General features: G+C 40.8%; 1 protein-coding gene and 1 long non-coding RNA gene across 6 annotated transcripts in view; one reads left to right on the top strand and one right to left on the bottom strand.

Annotated features, from left to right (window-relative positions):
* The window catches only part of Akt3 (AKT serine/threonine kinase 3), a 241832-nt gene extending 234846 nt beyond the window's left edge, over positions 1-6986 (bottom strand). For 4 of the 5 annotated variants that reach the window (XR_015001246.2, XM_085687652.2, XM_085687653.2 and 1 more), the window contains exon 1: positions 6833-6985. The gene's annotated coding sequence lies outside the window, so the exon portion shown is untranslated. Of the gene's footprint in view, positions 1-6832 lie in introns of all 5 variants that reach the window. The other variant, XM_085687654.2, reaches the window with a different exon arrangement.
* Positions 6987-7432: 446 nt separating this feature from the next.
* Positions 7433-18685, top strand: LOC125401973 (uncharacterized). Its single transcript, XR_015737847.1, has 4 exons — positions 7433-7801; positions 11404-11537; positions 16455-16675; positions 17793-18685. It is a non-coding gene; the product is annotated as an uncharacterized LOC125401973 (long non-coding RNA).
* The last annotated feature ends 369 nt before the right edge of the window (positions 18686-19054 follow it).

The raw sequence follows: 19054 nt of genomic DNA, 5'->3' as shown, positions 1-19054 counted from the left end.
CTCCTAAACAGTAAACATATTCTCTGGTTTGATTTCCTAAGTGGCAATGCTCCTGTTCCAGTCATCTAGTCTCCCGTTCAGTCACCCACATTTCCATAAACATTAGTCCACAAGATGAGCTAAAGTTCTGCCACCTGTTTCAATGGTAAAGCAAACTTGACCCTCCTCCCATAGTAACTTCTGTAGAAATATGCTCTCTGCGGGCTCTCTCCAGTGAGTTAACATAAAATTTGGTTTATTTTTAAGTTTATTGAATTAAATATTTTAGTGCTAGATAATCTAATTTTTATCATTCTTATAAAAAGCTACACACAAAATTCATAGTGAATTCAATAGTAAAGTTATTTTCATTCATGATTCACCATTAAAGAATATAATAACTTCATTTGAATATCATTTTACAATGTACAAAACCTTTCCCTTCTTTAATTTCACTGAATCACAATATAAATTATTAAAGCAATTTGACTGTGCCTGGCACTTCTTCAACAAATACAGAATTAGTGAATAAGTAGATGAATGAACAAAGATAATAAAGAATAAGCTATGCAAACAAGTTTAGTAAGTCAACAGCGAAAATGGCAAGTTGCCATTTTTTAAAACAAAACTAAGTTTAAACAATATGGAAGCAGTTATATGTAATTAAAATTCCTGTATGTTAAATCATGTTTCCTATGGCCTTCTATAAGGTGCAAGGACTAGACTACATTAAAACTACCCTATTTTTTTCTTGACATTTTAAATCACTTTGTGTTAAAAATCATCAATTTTCAACTCCAAATAAAAGAAACCTTAATGTACCCAAAATTATTCATTATCGGAAGATTTTCTTATTGATGCTTTAAATAATTTTCAAAAGACTTCAGCAACCAGTCATGCAATTTAAAGCAATAATATCAAACATGCTTTAGAATGTCATTCACTAAAAAAATGTGAACTATACCTATACTTACTCAGTCAATAAATTATAATATATATGTATATACTGTCTACTCTGTGACAAGAACTAAAATAGCATCTTAAGTCTTTCCCAAGCCTATTACATATCTGCTATCCAAGATCTTTCATTTATAACCCCTATCTGACTCTTAATTATGAACCTAAGAAAACTGTGGCCAAAAGCAATAATGACAGTATTTCTCACAGTTACCAGACATAGGGTCAATCAATAAAAGTAATCACCTGCAATTAAGGTCTTCCATTAGTTTCATCTGCTTTATACGAAATAACAAAATATAAACTGTCAAATTAACAAAATGTTTTAAAGTAAACCAAAGAAAAAATAAAAGTATCAAGAAAACTATCACAAATGAACTAACAAAAAACTAAACTTAGATTAAAAAGCAAACAGTAATTCTTTCATACAAGTGGAAAGCACACAGTAATTCTCTTTCATGCAAGTAAGTGCAAAGTTCACATGTTAATAATTTCCTGTATGTCAGCTACCTCTTTCTTTGGGGGAGGGGGGCGGGGATCTCTGAGAACTGTAGGCCTGACAACCCTGGAGCTCACTAATTATTAGGAAATGCCTTGAACCTGCCTCAAACCCCCAAGTGCTGGGATTAAAGACGTGACCCATCAAACCTGGCTTCCTACATGCTTATTTCTAAATTAAAATTCAAAATAACTTTCCTTAAACTATAGTTGATCTTTGGCTCTAAGGTTCTATGCTATCATTTTATAGATTTTATGATAGTCAAACTGAATTAATAAAGGAAATTAATTTAAACAACTGATATTTTAAAACATAAATGATGAGCAAGAGGAACTACTTTAGATTCTATGGAAGTTTCAGATTTTAGTAAGTATATTGTAAGAAAATCTAAGCCTGGATGGTAGAACATGACTGCAATCCCAGCTACTCTGGAGGCTGAGACAGGGGAATCACAAGTTTGAGGCTAGTCTGATCAGTATAGTAAGTTCAAGGTTAGTCTGGGCCACTTGGTGAGACCATGGCTCAAAATAAAAACATTAAAAGGGAGAAGCTGTGAACAGTGGTACGATAAACAAACCCTTGCTTTTGATTCCCCCCCCCAAAAGAAAAGAGAAGAAATTAATGTATATGCCAGGACAAATACACAAAGCTGTATCAAACTTTCAAAAGTATATGCAGGAAAAGTAAACACACAGAAGTAGAAATGAAATTCAAAACAATTTGTCGTGTATTTTGAATAACCTGTTCCTACTTGGAGTTGTTACCCTATAAACTCTATTCAAAATACAGTAATAACACTGTAGAACTTTTTTCTAAAACCTGGAACTTTTAGACAAACTGTCAGATCTTTCAAATTGTTAATTCTTAAAAAAAACAACTTTATAAACAAAAATACACATACAAAAAAAGCATTTCCTCTTTTTCTCTACATCAATGTACAATCTCAACCAATGTACATCTCAACATGTCCATCACTAAAAAGCTTGTGCTAAGTGATAGACCTAATATTCTGATTTAAAACACTAATATGCTTATCCTCTGCTTCACATAAACCAATAAATAAGCTAATGAAATCCTTTTTTACTTCTAATGTAAAATGTTGCTTAACTGTATATGAAGGCACTTATGATAACTTAGGGCTACTAAAGAACACTGGCTCAGCTGGCCATTTAATTCAATATACACATAGAATTCTAAAATCTGCCTCAGACACCTCTCAACTGTAAAATGGAAGTACTTAATGTACACACATAAAACCTATCTCTAGTCCACTAAACGTCAAGAATTACTGGCAGATTTTCCCCCCAGGATTAGAATCCCTGGCAAAGTTCTTCTCAAAGTTTTCTTTAGAAAAAGTACCAGACAGACCAAGAAACTTGATTAACTGTTTCCAACTCTGCTTCACTCAGACGGGTGCTGATAATGTCCCTTTAATTCTCTGTGCCTCGATTTCCTTAGCTGCAAAGGAAATGTAGCATTAGATATTGATAGCTTTTTCATAGCTGATATTTAGGATTCTTCACATTGAAATCTACAATTGACTTCATACAGAAGTGGCATTGCAGATGACAATCATGATTATGTACAGCTCCTATCCTCAAAATTTAATATACAGTTAAAACAAAACATCAAGTAGGCATTCAACTCAAACCAAATCTGGGCTAATCTCCATTATTGGCTAAATTCTACCTTCCTGTTTGAAACTCCCAGACATCCAGATATAGTCAAGGGCTTTCTTAATATAGAAAAGATAAATTCTCATCTGAACATCTTTTGTTTTCTTCTAGAAAACCTTTTTACTTTCCTTTCAGAATACAAGAAAAATTACCCATTTAGAAATACAAAGTACATTAACACAATAATTTTTAAATAAGTATATTTGAATAGTTTTTAAGAACTAAAAGTATATTTATAAATCAAAAGGCATATTGATCTATTCACCAACTATTTGAAGATTTCCTTGCAGAAGAAATAAATGTACTTCAAATTTGATGAAAGATGCTACAATAAACTATGTAAACAGTTGCGGTATTTAGTTTGACATTTGAAAGAACTAAAATGAAAGAAATATTAGCAGTTTAATCAATACAGCTTTTAAAACTATATTAACTTGGTTCTTTGGAACTTATTAAAGTATAGATCATAATATAATTATATAAATATAATTTAGCAATGTCACTGTGGACTCTAAGAATGGGTACAAATAAAGTGTTTCAGAATAGGAAATTTTAAACGAAATGATTTTTATACTGTATGGAGTGTTTTCTTATTTGAAGTTCACTTTCAAAAGTGCGTCAAGATTGTTCCAAAGATTAGATGAATTACAATATTAAAGTACATATAGCAATATAGCAATATCGGGCACATGGCAAGGGTTAGTGGCTAGAATTAACTGGAAACTAAGTCCAGTCCTATCAGATATTAAAGACTTTAATGACACATCTGTTAATAGTAGTCTACTTTAGAAAAGAATATGCTGCATTAAACCAGATTAAGAATGCAGAGGATGCTTGAAATATGGCGCTCAACAGCAACTTTTAAATTACTTAAAGATTTTAACACAAACCTTCCATTAAAAATAGTTGCATTATTAATTCAGGGTAACTTAAAAATGCAATCAAATATGAAATTAACCAAATAAATTAATTTTTGGTCTTGCATTTAATTGTAGAAATTCAAAATGATCCCAAATTGGTCTTCTTTTTAATGCTATAAACTTAATCACTATAAAGCCAAGATCTTACTAAATTATGACTCAGATCCAATTTACACATTAACAGGAATCACCTTTTCTTCCCAGGGATAAATTCTTGAACTTACAGATACTACAAAGTAAAGTATTACTAGTTATCTCTTCATAAAAATATGCAAAGTTTAATTAAAAGCTAAACTTGTACAACAATGTATGAGACAAGTTCCCCTTTAGAAAGAAGCCTAAGCATTGAGAAACTTTCACATTAAAATCAAAACCTGGAATTTAAAATTCCTAAACCCCTACACTGAAATCCATGCTTTGTCCCTGAACTTTAATCAAAAGACTTTAGATGCACAATTCTACAAAACAAACTTTAATGATGGTGTCTTCTGAATGAAGTGCTAAAACCTTACCCCTCCAAAGCACAATCCTCATCTTACTATTTATACAGTGAATTGAACCTTACTTAAAATGTTTTAGTTGAAAAATTACATCTACAAGCTTGTACTGTTGGCACACACCTATAATCCCAACACTCAGGAGGCTGGGGCAGGAGGATCCCTAGCAGGCCAGCCTAGACTATAGAGTTAGCTTCATAGAAGCCTAAGCTATACAGGGAAACCCCTCTATTTCAGAATCACAATAAATACAATTACAAATATAAAAAATCCAAAGATTTCCAAGTATTCTTTCATATACAATGCAAAACTACCAATGTCAAGGTTAAAGAAAAATAATGTTAAGTTGAAAACTATTCACTCATCATTATAGAAAACCTAACTGTAGAGGAAAACTGAATAACAAATTTCATAATTTTGTAGTAATAACTAAGAAAACCCACTACTGTAAATATACAGAACAAACACAAACAAAACCCTACACCTACATTCATCCAAACTTGTAACATTCAAATGACACTTTAAAATTAGAACTTCAAGTAACAGATACTAGGGTCATCTCCGTTTTTCAGAAAGTTATTAAATAGAATCAAGATTTCATAATGACAAAAGGAACAAAATCCAGTCTTGAACTGCACCTTGGAAGCAGTTTCTGGTCATATAATATGGAAAACTAGTAATTCATGAAAATACTTTTCAAAAATGTTTTCAACAACCGTCTTCTGGAATATTCAGACCCATCTTCATGTCCTAAACCATATTTATTGGACTCTTCCACCTTCGGCTTTTTCAACTTTTTCCTAAGTGAATATATAACTTAACAGGAGTTCCTACCATAAACAAATGCAGTGGCTGTTTAGAAATTTATATTTCTACTAAAAAAATATGACCGTGCTTTACCAAATACGGAACACATGTCTAAACTGATGATCTGAGACAAGTGTCAATGTATTACATATGAAGCTCTTGTGCTGTATCCCTTTCAGGACACACCAAACATGTGATAACTCTATCAATAACAGAAATTAGTCAATACAGATTCACAGGTTTTATTGTTGAATTTCTACCTGTAAACTTTATCAATTACAATCTATCAATGCTTTTAACCAAAATATATTACACTGGTGAAATGAGTTTTATTTTCATAACATTCTTTTGATGGAGATATGAGAGAATCCAAGCTTTAACTTATGGGTAAGCATTCTTTTCCCCTGATTTCTAAAGATAACAGAAAACACCACTACTGTAAAAACCTGGCCCTAAAGAGAGTCAGTTATCTCTAACCTAAGTGTAGATTCCCAGGAAATCCCACACAAGGGGCGACCCCGCCTCGGCATCAGGGCTATCATTGTCACCAGCCTAAGCTTCAACTTCGGGCTTCTAAAGGGCCTTGCCAGCATCATGGCTGATGCAGACCAGACCGATGCGCAGGAGGCGGAGGAGGTGGACAAGGAAGAAGCTGGTTTGTTTACTTGCAGCCTGAGCCGCCGCCGTCGCCGCCGCCGCCAGCGACAGCATCAGTGGATCAGCCAAACCCAGCATCTTCCGCACATTTCTATTCTTAGCACACAACTCCCTAGCGGATCAAAACCCCACTACTATTAAAAACACAGACTTGCACGTTACCCACCTCGCACACGCACACCCGCACCCCATCAGCACCGTCCTCTCCCGGGCGCCGGCGGGGTGCGGCAAGGTGGGGTGGGTAGCAGGAGAAGGAAGGAGACCCCGGGGACGCCGGTGCATCCTCGCCCGCACTCCCGCCACATGCGCAGACAGCCCCTCCCCCCAACCCAAACACCGACTCGCCACCGGCTGCTCGCGTTACATAACCTCGCCGCCGCCCCCCGCCCCGGCCCGCCGCCCCCTCCCCTGGCCGCGCGGCCGGGCGAGTTAAGGGTGAAGAGGCCGGGCTCTAGCGAAGCAGAACCCTAGGGCGCCGGGCCGGGCGACCCAGACGCGCAGCACACGGTACCGCTAGGCCGGGAACACCCCCTCCCCGTCCGTCCGCGTACTGCCACCGTTCCCCCGCCCCACCCCCAAGCGAGGGGGTGTCGGTGTCACCCACGCGGGCATCCCCCGGCCTCCACCTCCACACCCAGAGCCCCAAAGCCTCCGAAGGGAGGGGGAAAGCCGGTCCCCCGCCCACGCCCCCGGCGGCCGCGGTGACACCCAGACGCCCCCGCCTCACCCACCCGCGTCGCCGCCGCCCCCTCCCGAGGGAGGCAGGGAGGGAGCCGCCGGGCCCTCGGGGAGTTCGTCGAGGCGGGGAGCGGGGCGAGAGCTGGGGGCGGCGGCTGTTACCTGCAAAGGCGGCGGCGGCAGCCCCGCAGCTGCTCGGGCGGTGGCGGAGGATGGAGCGGGGGGGCGGGGGGAGGAGAGGGGGCGACTCGGGGGTCCCCCTCCCTCCTCCTCCCCTCCTGTCCTCCCCCCCACCCCGCTGAGCCTCTGGCCCCCTGGAGCCCGGTGCTGCCGGCGGGAGGGGAGACGAAGGCTGCAGGGGAGGGAGGGAGGGAGCCGGCCGAGCGGGCGGGCCGCGGCGCTGGAGCGGGCGGCGGCGGCGGCAGCGGGAGGAGGGAGGAGGAGGGCGGGCGGCGGCGCGGGGAGGAGGAGGAGGCGGAGACTCTACTTGGGAATCGGATATCGGCTACAAATTCAATTCATCACCAGAAAACACCGCTCGGGCGGGGGGCCGGATCCAGCAGCTCGGCCGCAGGGCGGAGGCTCCGGGCCGAGCGTGCAGAACCGGAGACCCCGGACTGCGGCCTCGCTTCGCCTCGGGGACCCGGCAGCCGCCTCCCCGCCCCCTCCTTCCTCCCTCCGGGGGCTGCCGCCGAAGCTTCTTGCCGCCGCCGCGGGGCTTGTTGTTGACTTTGAGGAAAACTCCTGACGTCAGGGGCTGGCTCTCCGCGACTGGCGGGAGCGGCTTCCCCGCGCCCCGGCCCCTGCTCGCCGCCTCAGCTCCGCGCCCCAGTCGGGCGCTTGTCCCCAGGCTGCCCCGCGCCCCTCAGACCCGTGGCGACCCGCGCCCCTCGGCTTCCTCTCGCGAGAACACCTCCCCTAGCAGCCCGCGCCGCGGGGCCGCCGTTCCCGCCGCCGGGAAGTTCTGGGTTTCCCCGGGCAGGGTGGCCCTCGACGGGGCGCCCGAGGCCCTGGACGGCTTTCCCCGGACACCCACCGCACCGGGACGCCGCGGGGGGTGCGGGCCTGGGGCGAGGTGAGTCGCTCTCACCTGCACCAGGGCGAGGCGGACTCGGGATCAGTGCAAACCAGGTATCTGACCATCCCGGGAGACGTGGCCGTCCAGTAGGAGAGCCAACCTGGAGGTGGCAGTGACATCCCGAGCCCCTCTATCACCTCCTTGTGTGGGGTGTTGGTTCCTTTGACTTTGGGGCATTACGAAGACGTTTCTTTTGAAGTTCATGGCTGAGGAGACTTAGTACAGTAGAGAGTGCTTTTTAGAAAATGACCATATTTTACCACATATCACCCACTCCAGGAAGTCATAAAAGTTTACTTTTCCTGATACCGTTCCAGCACTTCTGGAGACACCTCGCGAGCCGATATTAATCCTCGTGGCTCTAGTCTTTTGAAGAACCCGTTAGTCTCTCCCATTGCAAGAATGTGTTTGGTACCTTGGGCTTCTTCCTGCACACATTTCTGTCGCCTGCCCCTCTTCTCTAGCTCTGTTGTTTAGCACTACTCCCCCTTGTCTATGCAGTGCATCGTGTCTTTACGTGCTGCGCAGTTACCAGTGAGCTAGCTGGGTCCCCATCAGGTCCAAAGTCACTGGTAGTGGTATATGTCTTCTAATGGAAGACATGGATCCTCAAGTTGCAAAGGCTGGATTGGGCTGGCAGGTTTCAGATGTTTATAGCTCTAGCCAGAGAACTGTAGTTTGTGTCTCTGAATGTTAAAAACCAGAATCAAATAGCTCTAAGAACGTATATTAAGATTTACTGCTCTGGCTTTGGTTTCCAATAGCCCGAACTCTTGAGGCTCAACAGTTGGGTCTCTTAACAGCTGACAGTAGTGAGCATCAGCTAGGAGGAGTACGGCCTTTGGGTTGTTGGTGTTGATACCTAGTGACAGACCTGCATATCTGGACTTCTAAGGTCCATAACTGCCGTGACCGCCCTCTCCAGCACCTGTTTCTCACCACCCACAACCGCTTATGCTGGTCTCGACTGTTTGGCTGCTGCCGCTACTTGCCATGGCTTGTTGCCACTGGAGCTGGGCTGCCTTTTCCTCTTCCTGCTACTACTTCCGACCACTCTACCCATGGTAAACATCCCAGGGAAACATGGAAAGACCATTTGAGAAATCCTTCATTGGGCCTGATACTGCTACCAAAAAAAGTAATGGGAAAAAAAGGTTGTCTCCTAGGGGGTGTGGAAAGGAAGGATTATATTTGTACTACTCAAGACAACGTTCAGTTCCACCAACCACAGCCTGGCCTGTTTGGGCTGTACAGAGGAATCCTGTCTTGTCTGTATAATTCTGTATAATTCACAGATTTATCCATTGATTTATTTATTCATTAATTCAATACTTGTTCTATGCTACTTGATAGCAAGACTTGCAGGACAGTTGTCCTTTCTTTTAAGACATAGATGCTGACCAGTACCATCTAGCCTGAGAATACCGCTTAAGAATCACTAAGTTGTAACTGATGTAGCTCAGTTATAAATAATTGATTAGGGTGCACTAGGTCCCAGGTTCAATACCCAGCACCACAAAACAGTTCACGAGGTTGGTCTTGCCTGGAATAGTGCTTTCCAAGGCAGTACAGGTTATCTAAAGCAATTGTGGTGACTGGGGAAAGACCTATAAAGCAGGAGTCAAGGGCTTTCTCCTCTTCCCATAGCTCCTGAAAGTCATGGGTACAAATGAGTAAGTCTTAATTCTTTTCAGTTTGTCCAAAATACACATTTCCAACATTATCAGATCTCTAACATTAGCTGTTGGCAAAACGATGGGGTTTCGGGTTTCATGTGTATAAAACAAAAATGGGTCAGATTTTTATTTTATAACAGCCTAAGATGCTTTGGTTTTTTTTTTCTTTTAAGAAAATATTCCCTTTGGGGATGGAGAGATAGCTTCATGGTTGAGAGCATTTCCCTACTCATCCACACCCACGCCAAGCCGTTCTCGATGCCTATAACTCCAGTTCTACATACACAGACACAAATACACAAAAAAAAATAAATAGTTTTAAAACGAAATAGTCTTTATAATAGCAGTGATACAAATAATGTCAAGCTCTTTCCCCACAGATCACCACCTGTTTATGGCGGGGGGGGGGGGTCGATCCTGAGCGTTGTACAGAACCTGAGACTTGTCCATTTAGACAAACACTCTACCTCTGAACTGTATGCATGCACTTGCTCATGTATACCTGCTCTCTTCTCCTCTCTCTTCTCCCCTCTCTTCTGCCTTTTTATTTTTTGTTTTTTGGAAACAATGTCTCTCTGTGTAACCACGCAGGCTGTTCTGGAACTTACTCTGTAGACCAGGCTGGCCTCGAACTCAAGCATCTGCCTGCCTCTGCCTCCCAAGTGTTGGAATTAAAGAAATATGCCACTTCTGCCCGGCTTGACATGATATTTTCTTAACAATGCTATTTCACTGTAAGCTTTGTTGTCTACTGTTACCCCATTCAGTATCAAACCAGTTACTGGAAACTCACCATCACAGAATTGTTTGAGGAGTTCTTTTAGTGAACATACCAAACAGTGGGTTTCATTATATCTTCACACACAGACATCAGGTACTTTGTTCATTATAGCTTCATACACAGATATCAGGTATTTGTTCATTAGATCTTCATACACAGATATCAGGTACTTTGTTCATTATAGCTTCATACACAGACATCAGGTACTTTGTTCATTAGAGCTTCATACACAGATATCAGGTATTTGTTCATTAGATCTTCATACACAGATATCAGGTATTTGTTCATTAGAGCTTCATACACAGATATCAGGTATTTGTTCATTCGATCTTCACACAGCTATCAGGTACTTTGTTCACAGTCTTTCCCTCATTTACCCGCTCTGTTCTACCTCCTCGCCTAAGAGTCTCCTTTTACTTTCAATATTCAAATATATATTTGAATCTAGTTTCCATATATGGGAGAAAGCATTTATCTTTGTGAGTCTCACTTATTTCCCTCAACACAATGCCTTCTGGTTATACCCATTTTCCTGCAAATGATGTTTGTTCTTTATAGCTGAATAAAACTCCATTATGAATATACACCACATTGTTTTTATCTGTTCATTCACTAATGGAACACTAGGAACATTCCATGTCTTGGCTATTGTGAGCAATGGTGCAATAAATATAGATAGATTAATGTATTTCTATGATATACGATCAGGATTGATGAGGCTGGATCACACAGTAGTTGTAATTTTAGGGTTTTTTTTAAATAATAACTGCCATACTGCTTTCTGTGTATACCTCCCCTCTTCATCCTCTCTGGCATTGGTAGTTCTTTGATTTCTTTGGAAGGGGCAGTGTACATGCTCCATATTCCCTTGAGACGGGCTCTCACCGAATTTGCGGCCAGCAATCACCATGTCTTCACCCCATCCTGTGCTGGAGTAAGACACACACGACCACAGTAAGCAGCTGGGGATATGGACTCGAGTTCTCATACTTACCAAGCAGATGCCCTTTCTTACCCACTGAGCCTTCTCTCCAGCGCTTGCTTGCTGACAGCCATTCTGATGCAGGTGAAATGAACCTAATTACATTTACCTGGTGACTAAGGCTGCTGAACATTTTTTTATGCATGTATTGGCCATTTGTACTTTTGAAAGATCTCTGGTTAATTAGTCTGCACATTCCATGTGCTGTGGTTCTAGCCTGAATCAAAAGGACAAAGCAAGCACAACACCAACATTCATCTCCCTCTGCTTCCTGATCGAATACATCCCACCACCTGCCTCAAGCTGCTGCCATCAAGATGTGTCCACTTCGATGACTGTACCCTCAAACTGTGAGTCAAAGTACCTTTCCTCTTAAAGATGCTTTTCCTGGCTTGTTCTTTTGGGCCACCAACCAGCTCCCAAATCATGACACAGAGACTTATTAGTTATGAATGCTCAGTCTTAACTTAGCCTCATTTCTTGCTAGCTTTTATAACTTAACCTATTTCTCTTCATCTAGATTTTGTCTCAGAGCTATTTACCTACCTTCCTTCAGTCCTTCCTTTCTGTATATCTTACCTTCCTGCTCCTCCAGTCTCTGGCTGACTGGCTTCCAATGCCAGGCCTGTCCCTCTTTCTCCCTCATTCTCTCCATTCTTCTCTTTCTCAAGCCTAGATTTCTCCTACTTATTCGCCCCACCTGCAAGTTCTGCCTATCCCTCTCCTGCCTAGCTATTGGCCATTCAGCTTTTTAGTAGACCAATTAGGTGCTTTAGACAGGCAAGGTGAAACAGATGCAGCACATCTTTACATAACTAAACAAATGCAATACAAATAAATGTAAAACACCTTCACATAGTTAAAGTAATGTTCCACAGCATAAACAAATGTAATACATCTTTGCCTAGTTAACGTAATATTCAAGAACAGTTATGAATTTGGTCACAGCAACAAGAAAAGTGATTAACACAAAAAAAATAAAAAAGAAAAAAAGAAAAGGGATTAACACGGAGTCATAAGTAATATGAAATTTTTGCCCTCCCCAAATATTTGCATGTTAAAATTCTAACCATAATTTGTTGATTATATGATGCCTTTCGGAGGTAATAAGTTCATGAATGAAGCCCCTTCCGAATGGGATTAATGTCGTCTTAAGAAGACCCACCACACTCAACATAGTGGTGCATACTATTAGTCCCAACACTCAGGAGGCTGAAGCGGAAAGATAACCAATCAATGCTAGCCAGATTATATAAAGATAATGTCTCAAAAACGCTAAACCAAATCAAAAACTGAATGAACAAGAGACATTAGGGCTTTTGTCCTCTCTAACAAGAAGACTGCAAATTGCAAGCCCCTACCAGACACTACATGAGCTGTGAGTTCGATTTTGTATTCACAGCCTTCCAAACTGAGAAATAAAGTTCTGTTGGTTAAGCCACCCAGTCTGTAAGACTTTGCTGCAGCAGCATGAACTGAGTGTGAGTCAATAAAAAACTGTTGTAATAGTTACCAGTGTGAGCTGTCTTTTATCCTTTCCTCTAATCATAAAGTGATGTGGGATTTCCCTCTGTATGCTGTGATTACCATTAATTAATAAAGAAACTGATTTGGGCCTATAGCAGAGCTATAGGGGAGCAGAGTCAGAGAGAAGCCATGGAGCTTCTGCCAGAGACACACACCAAATCTTGCCGGTAAGCCACAACCATGTGACAATACACGGATTAATGGAAATGGGTTAAATTAAGATATAAGAGTTAGCCAATAAAAAGCTAGAGCTAATGGGCCAAGCATTGACTTAAATAATACGGTTTCTGTGTGATTATTTCTGAACTGAGTAGACGGGAACAAACAAGTGGTCCCCTAGATCAATAAAGCATAAGCAGGTGCCTTTGTGAGCAATCCTGAAGACAGATTCTGTCACTGTTGTGGGGTTATATGAAAGTGAAATACTTAAACCTCTGTGAGGAGTTCCCTCTTTCCAGTTTCTTTTCCTGGTATGTTACTAGAGTATAAATAAATTTTTTATCCATATTTTCAGTCTTTTAGATAAATCTGCTACCAACTTAAGCAATCTCTAGATGTTTTTCTTTCAAGACACTTGGGTCACAGAAAGTTAGTAGCCACAATTATTTAATGTCTTCCAACTAGAATTCATGTTCTAATTCCAAAGCAACAAGCTCACATAGTAATTATTTCTGGTAATGCAATGGAATCTTGGTGTGCAATAAATTTATACATAGTGCTATCCCAGAGCCTTGCTTTAGTCCATGATATCATATGTCTCTGGGTTTTATGGAGTCCACTCTGTGTTGATTGAACTATGCAACAACTAGCAGAGAAATAATAGTGGTAAACTTCCAACCTTCACTTGGGGGGTTGCCCAAAGTCTCTCCTCAACTATCTCAGGCAAATACAGTCTTGTTTCTGAAAGTTCCCTCATTCATGTAAAAAGTTTCCTCTATTAATTGAAAAATGCACAGAATCAAATGGAAAGTTTCAAAGCCACCCCAACTCTGTTCATATTTTGTTCAATTGTTGATTCTATGCTATTTCATTAAATGCATACTAATTAGTTCTTTTTAGTAGGAGTTATGGAGGTGGGCTGTGTTCTGTCCTGGGGTACTCTATGTTGTATAGAACATCAGCTGTCAGGCTTGTCCCTTGTCCTAAATTACAAAACAGCAATTTCACCTGACTTAGATACATATACTAAGACACAATGACTTGGTAACTTGTGTAAGCAAGTAGTGCCCCAAGATGTTGGGCACACAAAACTTACAAAGAACAGCCATCAGCTGCATAGCATAATCATAAGGCCCAAATTCATAATTTATTAATTTAAAATACCACTTACACTTCTAATTAAATCAACAACACATGGAATTATCAAACCATATCAGAAACACCATGCTTGCGAGTATATCAGATATACCAGATCAGTGAACAATAAAAGCTCCTCGTAGACAACATAAAATCCTAAGAATGTGGCATCATATCACACATCTACATGCCATTTTGCCAAACCTCCCAGTGTGCATATTACAAGATCTCCAGTCAATGAACTTATGATTCTGTCCCTGGCTTTAGCTCAGTCCAATCCCCTGCTTTACACTGTTCACTTTGAAACTGCAAGCGAGCCTGAACTGCCTAGAAAGCTCTGCCCTAGATAGATCTGATGTTTGTGAAGTGACCAGACATTTGCATCAGCTCTCCACCTTTGTTCAGGGGTAAAGTCTATTTAAATCTTGTGGACACTCTTAACCCTTTCTCGGCCTCTGTGCTGCCTGTGAAGTGTGTTCCAATCCCATAGACTTTAGCGATGAAATGGGCTGTAAAACCGAAAGTGCCATGGTCATGACTGTCAAACAAATCAGGAGGATCAGTGAGTAAAGCCATTGAAACTGCGGTAACTTTCAAACTTACTGTTAGTTAATAAATTCCGACACTAGAAAGATACAAATGTTCTGGAAAAGTTTGTTTATGATGGAAGGAAATCTAGTTGCGAAATTTTCGGTTTCTAGACAAAACCATGGCCACTTTAAATTGCAAACGCTCAATTAGTAATTTGATTTTAAAATAACACTGAATTTGAGCCATCTTTAGGCTAATAGCCATAGAAAGGAAAGTAGACAGATTCTGTTTCTTTTCTTCTCCACCTTGTATGCCTCCTCCTCAGTCAGTCTGAGTGAAGGCTAAGCAGTTCTCACCAAGATGGTCCCATGTTAGCCATCTTTGCACTCTTTCCATCTGGCATCAGGAAGCAGCTAGGTGATTTGCAGGGTCAGGTGCAAAATTAAATGCCATACCCTTTGTTGAAGAAGAATTGGGACTTTCAAGATAGTGACAATGAGGCACTAAAGACCATGCACAGCTCCCTGCACAGTGCACATCCATGACAAGGCTAGCAAGTGCTGCAGGCTGTCTGTCTAGGAATTCTTATGAATGTTGCAACCAGCTCCTCTACCTGCATTCCATATGACATGGGTGTTACACAGCAGGCTATTCCCAATCACCTCTTAGCTTCTGTTTCCTTAGCCTATTTCAATCTTCTCACTTTGCCAGAAGGTCCTCTACAGGATGCAGAATAGCTCCAGGCTAATTCTCTTCTGACAGAACTTTTTCTCCCTACTCTCTGTCTCTTCCTCCCTCTCTTTTCTGCATTGGAGCAGTTGGGCAGCTTATTTACAAATTCTAAAGTTGGAATTAGATCCCAGCCCATACATCCCCTCATTTTGGGGATTATATCTCAGGAAATCTACCTGATGCCATGGAAGCCCAGTGGCATGAGCTGAAGAAGCCTCCTCCAATGCCTCCCCACTGTGGGTGAAGAACCCAACTTCCTCTCACAAATCTCTTTTATTTGGTATTTTCTACACTATTTTATATTCCTAAAACAAATGAAAAGATTTGGATTATATTTGGAACCATTTTTCTTCATAATAAGGACCTTGTATGAAAAATGGTCCCTTTTATGTTTTGAACTCTCAGTTGAAACTTCAATTGTAATTCCTATTAAAAAGTAGATTATCAGTGCTTCTGTTTCTGGCTCTGCCTCACCCTTCTGCACCGCTATCCTCCTGCAAACATGGTAGACATTATAAAACATGCTTGGTTTTCAGCTAGAAATGTGGCAGGTATTGACCTCATGAAATGACATAGCACAGCAAGGGCAAGGATGCTCTATCCGTTCAGGGGAGGCTGCCTTAGGACAGGAAATACAGTGGCTGGTGGGCAGTCTAAGCCTATTTTCTGGTGGGGAAAAAAGGCTAGAACTACAAAGAGGATTATGTTGGGCATGTTGAGGCTTGCGTGTGTTAAGCCTGACTGAGACCCAAGAGAATGCTGGCTATTAGGAGATGCAAACATTTTGAACTAGGCAGAGATAAGAAGGCAGAGAGACAGCATGTGATCTGGGTCTAAGCTGCTTTCACTATGAAGACAGTCGTGAGTTTTTATATTCACTTCAGGACAAGGTAGATCCTGTTGTGTAAATATTTTCTCTTATTTGGATATGTGCTCATATGACTAATATACAGAATATTACATTATACAGAATAAAATATTTAGGTTAACAGGTGTTAAAGACAAAATTAATTAAAATTATATCTTCTCTACATTTGTTTGTATTTTTGTTTGACAAGTATGTGCCAAATTTTTCTATTTTTGTACACTGTTATTTACATTAATGTTATAAATATTTTAGAGACTCTTGCCCTGGATTGATTCCTCAAATTTTTTTCTTAACCGATTTAAAATTATTACAGCATTTAGAAGGCAGAAGCATGTGAATTTCTGTGAGTCCAAAGATTGCCTGGTCTAGAAAACAAATTCCAGGCCAGCCAGGACTACATCATGAGATCTTGCTTTAAGGCATCTTGAGATCCTGCTTTAAGGAAATAGAACATTTCAACCTGAACACAATGGAATTTCATCTCCAGAGATTCCAAGATACAGATGCCACAAAATCACGAGTAAAAATGTAAAGGTATATTTTCTGGGAGAAAAGATCACTTAGACAGTGATTCCACTGAGCTATATAAAGCCTTAGATACAGGCATGCATGTGCATGTGTGTACGTGTGTGTGTGTGTACGTGTGTGTGTGTGTGTGTGTGTGTGTGTGTGTGTACGGGAGAGAGAGAGAGAGAGATTATTTATATTAAGAGGCAAAAATTTGGAAAGATATATACCATATGTGTAAATTGGAGAAGATAAACTATTTTGATAGAATCAAACTACACTTCTGAAACTTTGAGTTAATATGGTAATTGCTATTGTGGGTAGAGTTTCTCTGTGCCCTGGAAACTACTCCACAAATGATCATACAGAGACTTAATATTGATTATAAATGCCCATCCAATATCTTAAGCTTGTTACAAGCTAACTCTTTTTTTTAAAAACTTTATTTAACTTTATTTCATGTGCATTCGTATAATGTCAGATTCTCTTGAATCTGGAGCTACAGACAGTTGTGAGCTGCCATGTGGGTGCTGGGAATTGAACCTGGGTCCTCTGGAGGAGCAGTCAGTGCTCTTGACCACTGAGCCATCTCACCAGCCCCCCAAGCTAACTCTTATAACTTAACCCATTTCTATTAACTTGTGTGCTGTCCAGAGGCTCATTTATCTCATCTGTGAATTTCACATGTTGATTCTTTCATGTCTGGCTCGAGACTCCTCAGACTCTGCCCTTCTTCCAGCATTCTCTCTGCCCTGAAAAATCCTGCGTAGCTATCAACAAGTCAGTTTTTTATTAACAATGAGAGCAACACATTTTCACAGTGTGCAAAGGATTGTTCCATAACATGCTGTAGTTTGGAATGGAATTTTTTTATGTTGTTGGAGATTGAACTCAGTTCTATCTATAATTTGATTTTTTAAGTATTATTTTTATTTACAAAAAATGTAAAAATGTGATCTTAAAGCATACTACCAAAGTCCATTTAATAAAGTCCTGGTCCCTAGTCTGTGGCACTGTTGAGAGATGTTGAAAACTTTAAGAAGTAAGACTTAATGGGAGGTACTTCAGTCATTGTGGCTGTTTCCTCCAGGGAGATTATGGGACACATACCACAAGCCCAATCCTTTTTCTCTTTCCTTTCCAGTCTAGGAGGCAAGTGGTTTGACTCCAGCATGTGCCCCTTATCATGATGAGCTGTCTTGCCCTAAGAAGTGGAATAAAACTTCTAGAACTGTAAACCAAAATAAGTCTTTTCTTGTGGTAAGTTTCTTATCTCAGGTATTTGTCCTGCTAACAGAGGCTACCTAACCGGGCAATAGCATAAGAGGTGGCATGACACAATGCTCACTCTGTGACAAATACCATCCTAAGCACTTTAGCAGAATTAACTGACTTACTGTCAGTGGTAAATATGAGAGGAACTAGACAATATAAACTTGGTATGACTATAAATGTTGATAAGGAGGTAGAGGCCTGCATCAGGTAAATGGCACAAAGAAGTAAGATGCACCATGGGAAACAATTTGCATTAGCAAACAGAATGAAAAGGAAGGAAAAAGATAAATGGGGAAGAGAATAATCAGAGTTATAAAAGCCAAAGTAGGAGAAGGTCTCAGAAAGAAAGGAAGGTTTAGTAGAATGAATGTTACACAGAGGTCAGATAAAAGAACGGGTCTGATAAGTGCCTACTGAACAAGTGGAAGATACTAGTTTCCGAGGCTGAAGCAATTTCATGGTGTAATGGAGTTGAAATCTTCACTGAGCTGAATTTGAAAGAAAATGGAAAATTGAGAAAGAGGGGTGGCACAAAGATGTGGAGAAGAAGTGTTAGCTTTTGAACCCTAGCTACTTGGCTCCCAATTCTGTGTCAGGACATGGCTTATTGTAGAGGACAGTACAAATAGTCCCTGGCTTACAGTTTTTTTTTCAACTGTATGATTATGTGAAAACAAGATGCATGTAGTAGAAATTGTACTTTGAATTTTCATCTTTATCAGGCTAGTGATACTTGATAAAACATTCTCTTGAAATGTTGGGCAGTAGCTGCAAGCCACCAGACTAGCCTGAAGTGGGATTTTCCTTTGTATGTTATAAATATGTTTTATTAGCATTGGTTAATAAAGGAGCTGCTTTACTTTATTATTTATTTTATTACCATTGGTTATTTTATTATTTACTTTATCACCATTGGTTAATAAAGAAGATGTAAGAGTTAACACAGTTTCTGTGTGATAATTTCGAGTCATGGGCAGTCTCCACCTACAAGTTGGAGCACCATAAGCTGACTACATCCACACAAAACCTGACAGAGTTTGAAAAGAAATCCTAGACACAAAAGAACAGAGTTAAATGCAGCTTCTTAGTAGCCGCATTTTTTTTTTCAGATAGGCTCTGTTTGCTAATAGT

Source organism: Myodes glareolus, chromosome 5 (genome assembly GCF_982192425.1).
Source record: "Myodes glareolus chromosome 5, mMyoGla1.1, whole genome shotgun sequence".
Lineage (NCBI taxonomy): Eukaryota > Metazoa > Chordata > Mammalia > Rodentia > Cricetidae > Myodes > Myodes glareolus.
The sequence above is the reverse complement of the archived record's forward strand: the minus strand, read 5'-3'. Positions and strand labels throughout refer to the sequence as shown.